This window comes from Archocentrus centrarchus, unplaced genomic scaffold, assembly GCF_007364275.1.
Source record: "Archocentrus centrarchus isolate MPI-CPG fArcCen1 unplaced genomic scaffold, fArcCen1 scaffold_86_ctg1, whole genome shotgun sequence".
NCBI classification, from domain to species: Eukaryota; Metazoa; Chordata; class Actinopteri; order Cichliformes; family Cichlidae; genus Archocentrus; species Archocentrus centrarchus.
Window position 1 is genome coordinate 227,812 of NW_022060296.1, and position 9,201 is coordinate 237,012.

Genomic DNA, 9,201 nt, shown 5'->3' on the forward strand with positions numbered 1-9,201 from the left:
TGACCTACAAGGACATCCAAAGTATTAATCTGATCCTGAGTCTGTTTTGTCCTCATATGAAATGTGCTGAGATGATCTTTAACAGCAGTGACGTTGTTTCTGTGCTGAGTTGATGTTGATGATCAGTGGAGTCTGACAGAAGCAGAAGGGTCTGCAGAGTTTTCATAGGTCACTGTACCTTCATCTTCATCTTTGTGCACCTGTGGAAAACAACACAACACACTTTAGATGCTCACACTTTGTTTAAACTCACGCTTCTTTTTTCCATCTGTGTTTTGTTTACTGAAAGAAAAAAAACACAACAAAGGAAAATTAACTTTATTGTGAAAGTTTATCAAAGCTTCCTGTGTATAAAGTTTCATCTGTGAATGTTCTCACCTTTAGATTTTGCCCACATGTTGACTGTAACAGCAGATATTAAGAGCACAGCTGAACCCACAGAAGCAATGATGCATCTTAACAAATATGGAAAATCTGAAAATAATAATAAAAACATTTTAGCTTCAGGTTTTTGTTCCACAAACAAAATGATAAGATTTCAACACCAAGAAATACAGTCAGTGTTTTATGTCATGGTGATGAAATGTTGTGGTTTTGTGTGGTTGTGTTTCTGTCTACAGTATTTCATTATAATTACAAACTGTGGAGTTTGTGCATGTTGTCAGAGAAAATAAACACTATACATAATTATTAATAACAACCCTGTTACCTGTACAAGGAGGATGACAAAAGCAGGTGTGATGTTCATAAAAAATAAAAAGCAAGACAAGAAGACAGCAGACACTTTCTGTCAGTGCCTTCACCTGCTGGTACAGCCCCACCTGAACAAATACACAAATTCAGGACAAACTTTGTCACTTTAACAACAACAAAAACATGTGATATTTTTATTTTGTGTTATTGTGAGTTGCTGAGGTTAATATTCTCACCTGTTGTTCCACCTGAGGACTGACGGCTGTAAGGAAACTGCCACTCTGTCTTAGTGTAATGATTCATCACATTACACTTTAATAACTCATAAAACTTTGACCTCTGATTGAGGTCAGATATTGTAAATGTCACAGTGGCAGTGCAGGATCGTGCTGATATCTTCATGTCTGAGGGTTTCTCTTCACCCTCATAGATCCACTGCACTGTGTGTTCACATGTATCAACATCCAACACAGAGCAGAACAAGGTGACTTCACCATTGTTCTCATGTTCAGTCACTTGTACAGATGGAGATGTGGCACATCCAAAATGTGCGGCCACTTTGTTTTAATCTTTTCATTTCATTTATTTAATTTGCTTATCTGTTATTTCCAGCAACAGAGACTCAAGATAATTTGTAAACATGACCAATATTTGTGATGATTTATTGTGCAACGTGGACTATACAGAAGGACAGTAAAGTTGGAGCAACACCTCAGGTGGAACTGTTGATTTCAGGGAAGATGCACCCCGGTTGCTTTAGGGAGTGAATTTCCGCCCACTGGAAGGAAACCCGAGCGCACTGCGTCCTCACTGCTCCTGAACCTTACCTGTATTTGCAGGTTAGTACTGGGTAAAAAATGCTACCACTGTCTATCATGTGGGGAAAAGTTTAATCTGCATGATAAGTTTGTAAAGTCGCATTTACTTCTATGCTGAACTGTCGGAAATACGGACATATGTGAACTATAAAAATGCTGGAACTGAAAGAGAGTAATGCACACATGAATGTTGTTGATGTTTATTGAAACTTGAATAAGATGCAATCTAGAATGCAAACCTGAACCTTACCTGTATTTGCAGGGATTTCATTTTTTTATGGTGGCACCATTCCTGGGGCCTGTAACAGAGACATTTAGAGAGAGAAAAACAAACATGAAGACAGTTAACTTCATCACTCTGATCATAATTATTGTAACATTGATCTGAAAAGATGATGTAAATACTCACTGTTGATGACAGACAGATCAAGATCAAGAAGAGTTTATTGTCGTTATACATCAAGACATACACTGAGATTACGTTCCTGAACATCCATCCAAGAAATAGAAACAAGAAAACACAGAAGGAGACAGGTGTCTGAGGTCATGCAGCCGTGATACAGGCGCTACCTTTACCAAGCAGGAGAGAAAGCAAACAGAAGGATAGATAGGTTCAAAAAAATTCATTTCATACTGTCCTCATTATGAGCACCTTATGAAGTTCCAAAAAACCCACCTCAGCAAAAGCATATAGCACATTTAAATCCAGGGATAGCAACATGGTGGGGGGGGGGGGGGGGGGGGTGCCAACAGAGAAGAGGGGGTCAGGGCATTATGGAGTCAGGAGGGGGGACGAGCATCTGCTGACACATCAACCCGGAGAGATATGATTATCAAGGCCGGCTGAGGGAGCCGAATTCCTGATAATGCAAATGTTTTGGGACAGACTGCCTTGTTACTTTTCTCGGCAGCCTTCAGTTTTTCTGGGACACTCTCAGTAAATCCAATGGTCCAAATTGCTTGGTTACCGTCCTCACTGTGCAGACTCGTGCCCTTATCTCCAGATCTAATCCTTTTCACCTGCGAGCACGTTTGCAGCTGGACTGCGAGCATCCAGCTTGTGGCTCAGGTCCAACAGGTACTGAGTGTGAGTCTGTACGGTTCCACACAGCCCATCCATCTGGTTGTGCAGTCTCGCTAAATGCTGAACTGCTGCCCAGACTCTGTTAATTTCCCAGTAAATGAAAGTCTGCATGTTGTTGTTGGTTGTGTAGTGATATAAAGTGTCTGCCAGGTGTAACAACCAGCATCATCAGCTGTGATGGTCTTTATAAGCCGAGAACAGTCTGCTGTAACTCTCAGTCTGTCTGATTTAATTTTGTCTTTTTCTCCAATCAACCCATCACGAATCAGCTGGTAGGTGTCAGTGGATGTTAAACCTTGTACCACCACTGAGTCCTGCCACAGCCAGGCTGACCACAAGTCACTTCATCACCATCTCTGACAACTAATGTGTAAATTTGTCCAGTTGCTGCTGCTGTGAAAAGAGAAAATCATTTGGAAAATAAAGTGTAACATGGATATGACTGTTATGTTCATAGTTGGTTCACTTCTGGTTTCCAAAGTTCAACAAACTCAGGAAGTTGCAAACCAAACAGGTCTCAGTCAGAGGCTGAATGATGTAACATTAGTGGCAGGTTATTCATTTACAGTGTGTTGTGTATTCTTACCTTTAAACTGAAGCATCAGGATCAGGAATGAAAGCATTTGAATCCATCTGAATTCAGCCATCGTGCTTCTCTGTCTCTCTTCCTGCTCTCACATTCACAAATGAGACGTCTCAAAGATGAAGACAGCGCTGACGCCCTGCTCTCTTCCTCATAGTGACATCACTCCTTCTCTCTCTTCTGTCATTGGCTGAATGAATTTAGTTCCCAGCTTTTACTCTCTCTAACCTCCTCTGTCTTCATTTAGATTCTAAACATGTGAAAAACTTTTGGAGATTTAACTTTGATGCATTTTGCAAACTTTTCTGTCTTCAGTCTTTTACAGGGAGGACTCCAGCTGAGTAGAATAGAGGACGTTAAATGTGTGAAAAACCGTTAGTTTAGAGAAGTGTTTGCATCAAGGAGAACACAGACAGTGTTTATGATCATGTCTGCTGTCAGCACACATGAAAATAAATTTCCCACTAGAGTTTGAGTCTTGATGTGCACGATGAACATGATGATACTGCAGCAGTGACCACTTCCAGCAGCTAGATAAAAACACTGATGTGTTAGTGGTCTGAGGTCTGTGGGCTCCTCATTCCACTGATTGTTTCTGTGACCTGAAGTTGAAGTGTTTGGTGAGAATGTGGGTACAACAGCAGCAGAGCTCTGGAGGTTTGAGCCTCCAATGATGAGCAGATAAACAGCAGAACCACAGATGGTTACCACACCTGATACTGTAAGTTTTTAAGTTTCCCACCGTTCTGAACACACAGCAGGCCTGTTATTGCAATTTGAAAGGGAACAAGCTGTTGACCGCTTCATCACCCACCACCTTTACCCTGGAGAAGCTGCACCGTGTATATATGAACTTCACTTTTCACTTGCATACCCACAACTGAGGCAGTGGAGACGGTCAGAAAAATGATTTTACAGAGACCCCTTCTTACAAACCAGAACCAGCGTTACCCCAGATCACATTTGCACACTGTTAGACCACATCAATCAATTAAACTGCAGGAATGTCTTAAACACATTAAGGCCTGGATGACCTCTAATTTCCTGCTTCTAAATTCAGATAAAACTGAAATTCTTGTACTCGGCCCCACAAATCTTAGAAACGTGGTGTCAAACCAGATACTTACTCTGGATGGCATTACTTGGCCTCCAGTAACACTGTGAGAAATCTTGGAGTCATTATTGACCAGGATATGTCCTTCAATGCACATATTAAACAAATATGTAGGACTGCTTTTTTGCATTTGCGCAGTATTTCTAAAATTAGAAACATCCTTTCTGAGACTGATGCTGAAAAGCTAATTCATGCATTTATTACTTCTAGGCTGGATTAGGCCCCTCTTCTGTGGAACCAGCTCCCAGCTTGGATTCAGGAGACAGACACCCTCTCTATTTCTAAGATTAGACTTAAAACTTTCCTTTATGATAAAGCTTATAGTTAGAGCTGGATCAGGTGACCCTGAACAATCCCTTAGTTATGCTGCTATAGGACTAGTCTGCTGGGGGGGGGGGTTCACATAATGCACTGTTTCTTTTCATTCACCTTATTTACTTTGTTTATACTCCCTTTGCATTTAATCATTAATTGTTATTAATCCTCTGGCTCACTTCCACAGCATGTCTTTTCTCTCCCCTCAGCCCCAACCGGTCGCGGCAGATGACCCCCCCTCCCTGAGCCTGGTCCTGCTGGAGGTTTCTTCCTGTTAAAGGGAGTTTTTCCTTCCCACTGTCACCAAGTGCTGCTCATAGGGGGTCGTTTGACTGTTGGGTTTTCTCTGTATTATTGTAGGGTTTTTACCCACAATACAAAGTGCCTTGAGGCGACTGTTTGTTGTGATTTGGCGCTATATAAATAAAATTGAATTGAATTGAATTGAATTAGACCTCTGCCTTACCACCACATATTTCAACTGCAGTGATGGTTTCTCCAGACAAAAGTATAGATGCGCCATGGGCTCCCCCACTCTAAGGCAGAAGGGAAAGAAAAGGAACACAGATGTAAAGAAAGCTCTTAAAACATGTGCTGATCCCAACTGGGCCTTCATCAAGTCAGTGAAGATGCACAAGAAAGAAGGTCAGGTGTTTGGTGGTGTTGGGCTCCATGATCAAACATGGTGATAATGCAGCAGTCACCACTACTACCAGCTCAATGAGGACACATGCATTAGTGGTCTGAGACCTGCTGGTTCCTCATTGCACCCATGAAGACATTTTTATAAGAAGTGAAGGGGAAGTGTTGGGGTGAGAATGTGGGTACAGCAGCAGCAGAGCTGCACATCACAAACATCAATAGTTAACACAGATGAAATGTCTTCAGTATTTATATTTAATAAACATATTTAATGACAAAGAATAAACTATTGTTTTTTGCTAAGACTGAATAAATATGCACTCCAGTTAAAAATTTTTTTTTTCTTCTTTCTTTGCTTTTTGTATCACCACTTAACAAATTGAGATAAATAATATTGATCTGCCTTTAATGTTCTATAACTGATAAGCTGATCAAAAGATGTGTGTTAGTTTCTATTATCAGCTTAACTTGTGTGAATGTGAGAACAGCAGCAGAGGGCTGTTATTTTTTTAACTGTCAACACGTGAATATGTGCAACTCTAACAGAAACAGTTTGAAGTCAAAAACCAAACAAATATTTGAGGTGAGATGTCTGATCATTATGGAGTCCTTTAAAATATTTGATTTACATTAAAATGGCTACAAAAACCTTTTTAAAAGTTTTAATCACAGTGAAACAATTAAGTCCTCAAGCCTGTTATTGCAAATTGAAAGGGAACAAGGCATTGACCTGCTTTAACTCTCGCCTTTACCCTGGAGAATCTGCACCATGTATATATGAACTTCAGAATGTGGACAACAGACCAGCGAGGGAGAAAGAGGGAAGTGAAGGGGAAGTGTTTGGTGTGTTGAACTCCATGATCAAACATGGTGATACTGCCAGCAGTCACCACTGCTACCAGCTCAATGAGGACACATGCATTAGTGATCTGAGACCTGCTGGTTCCTCATTGCACCCATGAAGACATTTTTATAGAAGTGAAGGGGAAGTGTTTAGATGAGACGTGCAAGTATTTGGGTGGTGTTGAGCTTCGTGATAAAACAGCTCGATGAGGACACACAGAGGTGTTAGAGACCTGCTGGTTCCTCATGGCACAGATAAAGATACTTTTATAAGAAAATGAAGGGGAAGTGTTTGGGTGAGAATGTGAGTACAGCAGCAGCAGAGCTGTAGATAACATCATAAACATAAATAGTTAACAGAGATAAAAATGTCTTCAGGTATTTCTATTTATATTTAATAAACATATTTAATGACACAAAGAAACTGTTGTTTTTTAGTAAAACCGAATAAATAGTGCACTCAAAGTTTTTGTCTTCTTTTCGTGCTTTTTATATACAACATTAAGAAAGTGTTAAGAAGTGTGTTAGTTTCTATTATCAGCTTAACTTGTGTGAATGTGAGAACAGCAGCAGGAGGGCTGTTATTTTTTTAACTGCCAACACGTGAATATGTGCAACTCTAACAGAAACAGTTTGAAGTCAAAAACCAAACAAATATTTGAGGTGAGATGTCTGATCATTATGGAGTCCTTTAAAATATTGATTTACATTAAAATGGCTACAAAAACCTTTTTAAAAGTTTTTAATCACAGTGAAAACAAATCTCAAGTTATACTTTAATTTTTTCTGACACAGCACACACGTGTCTGACTGTGAGCCTCAGCTAGGAGGGATGTCATATGATCTGATAGGGTGTCAGTGTTGGTGGCGAGGTGTTATTTTCTGTTAGCAGCTAAACTTGTATGAACAGCAGCAAACTGAGGAGGTTTCCTGCAATCAAACCTCAACACGCACGTCTCTGACATGTCTGAGTTTGAGGAAGAAAACGTCTAGAAGAATTTGACTTGTCAAAAATGTTTTAGTTGATCTTGATACAAAAATGGTGTCCCTTTAAGAAGTTCTGTCTCTTTAGGTTTTAAAGTATGGGTTAAACTTGAAGTGTTGTGGGAGTATTTGTTACAAGAAAGAATAAAAATGATAGGATCAATCAAAAGTATTGAACACAAAGCAATATTTATTAATATCAGATAAAGTGAATTAATCAGTTATAAAAGCTGTTTGAGTTTATTGATCACAGGCTGTATCAACTTAGGCCAAGAGGTTCAATCATAATATCTGAGCTTTTTCAGATTAAAGATCAATATTTAGAGCCATGTGTGACATTAAGAATTTAGATTATTAATTCAAAATGAAACTTATTGCAGTAGCTAATTAGTCTTGATTCAAACTTACAGCTCACTGCTGTTAATTTACCACTACACAGTTTAACACTGCCATATGACTGTGCAGTAAATACTGTACATATATTACAGATTATATTACATATTACACTTAAAGAAGTAACCTTGACTTACTTATTCATCCAAATAATCATCCAGCATCTGCAGAAACAGCTTATATCCTTTCATGAGAAACGTCCTCCTTCTTTAACTTCTTTGTGTAGTCGATGGTGGAATAGAGGTCACTGGGAGCAGCAGAAGCTCCACCTGAAGAGGAGGAAGCTTTCACAGTGCTGTAGGTCACAGTGTCCCATCATCATCACCACGGGACTATAAGAAAACATTACAAATCTTTATTAAAGACATCAGCTGATAGGAGCTGTAATAATCAGGGTCTCACTGATAACATCGTCTCTATAAATATTAAAAATCTTACTCGGGCTTTATTCTTCATCTTCTTGGTGAAGTTGATGGAGGCGTAGGAAAAATCATCATCAGCTTCAGCTACACAGTGAAGACAGAAGAAGGACTGCTCAGTAATACCTGGATTTACTGTGAGTCTGTTTAATATAATTTGATTCTACTTCACCATCATCATCATCATCATCATCATCATCATCATCATCATCATCAAATCATAGCTCCTCCCACTTTCTCTTAAAATAAAACATAAATTGAAGGTACCTTTGTACTGAGAGTAGTGTGTGATCTCACCGTGTCCTGATTGGTTCCTGGTCCAGATTCAGTCTCTGCAGGGTTAAAGTTCAGGCCCTGCAGAGAAACAGAAGAGCTGCTGTGTAGGTTTTATGTAAGCATCTGTAAAATGTACACGACAAATCTAACCTAATAATAACTACATGATTAAACAGTTTCAGGGAGGAACTGAAACAGCTCAAGTGCAGATTCTATTTCTGGTGGTAAATCTTATATTTTCTTTAGTTGTTTTTTCCATTTATTCTTCATTTCTCTTATACACTGGAATCACCACTAATGACACTTTACATGCTCTATCTGGTATGGATTAATAAAGTTAAACATGACAACAAAAAAATGACATTGATAAATAAGAACTTAATTATTTGAGGGTCTGAACTCACAGTGTTGCCACTCAGCTGGGTTTCATTTCCTGAAAAGACAAAACTAATAAATAAAGAGTTTTTCTTTCACATTAAAAGTTCAGGTTTTCTGTTTTCTAATGATTTCCAACCACAGAATAGAAAAGCTCCGTTCATGCACATATTCATATTAATTTACCATTTTCACTTGCTTAATTTCATTAATTAGATTAATAAGCTTTAGTCTGTGGATGCTCTCACCTTTAATTTTCTTGCACTTGATGATCACGACAATCATTAAGAGTGCTGCTAAACACACAGGAATGCTAATTAACCACAACAAATCTGAAACAGGGAGAAAAAAAATCATGTTAAATATGCTAATTAATGTCTCCACTCACAGTGAAGTGTCAGTTCAGCCTTTAGATTAAAGAACAGAACAGGTTTAAATGTGAGTTTGGAGTTTTTATCTACAGTTTTCAAAATGAATCTTTAAGTTTGTTTTTTAAATGATGATCAGAAATGTACAAATGAGCTAAATGTGCTGTCACTGAGTGAAATCAGTCACAAAGAGAGAGCTGCAACCAACAACCTCCCTGTGATTGCTTTGCTCACTAACATGCTGCAGCGGTCACTCATAGTTTACATGGAAGGCGTAGCTGACAGAAACAATGC

General features: G+C 39.0%; 1 long non-coding RNA gene across 1 annotated transcript; it reads right to left on the reverse strand.

Annotated features, from left to right (window-relative positions):
• Window positions 1-8,170: 8,170 nt before the first annotated feature.
• Window positions 8,171-8,867, reverse strand: LOC115777920 (uncharacterized). Its single transcript, XR_004019708.1, has 3 exons — window positions 8,788-8,867; window positions 8,569-8,597; window positions 8,171-8,242 (listed from the first exon to the last, which is right to left on the reverse strand). It is a non-coding gene; the product is annotated as an uncharacterized LOC115777920 (long non-coding RNA).
• Window positions 8,868-9,201: the final 334 nt, after the last annotated feature.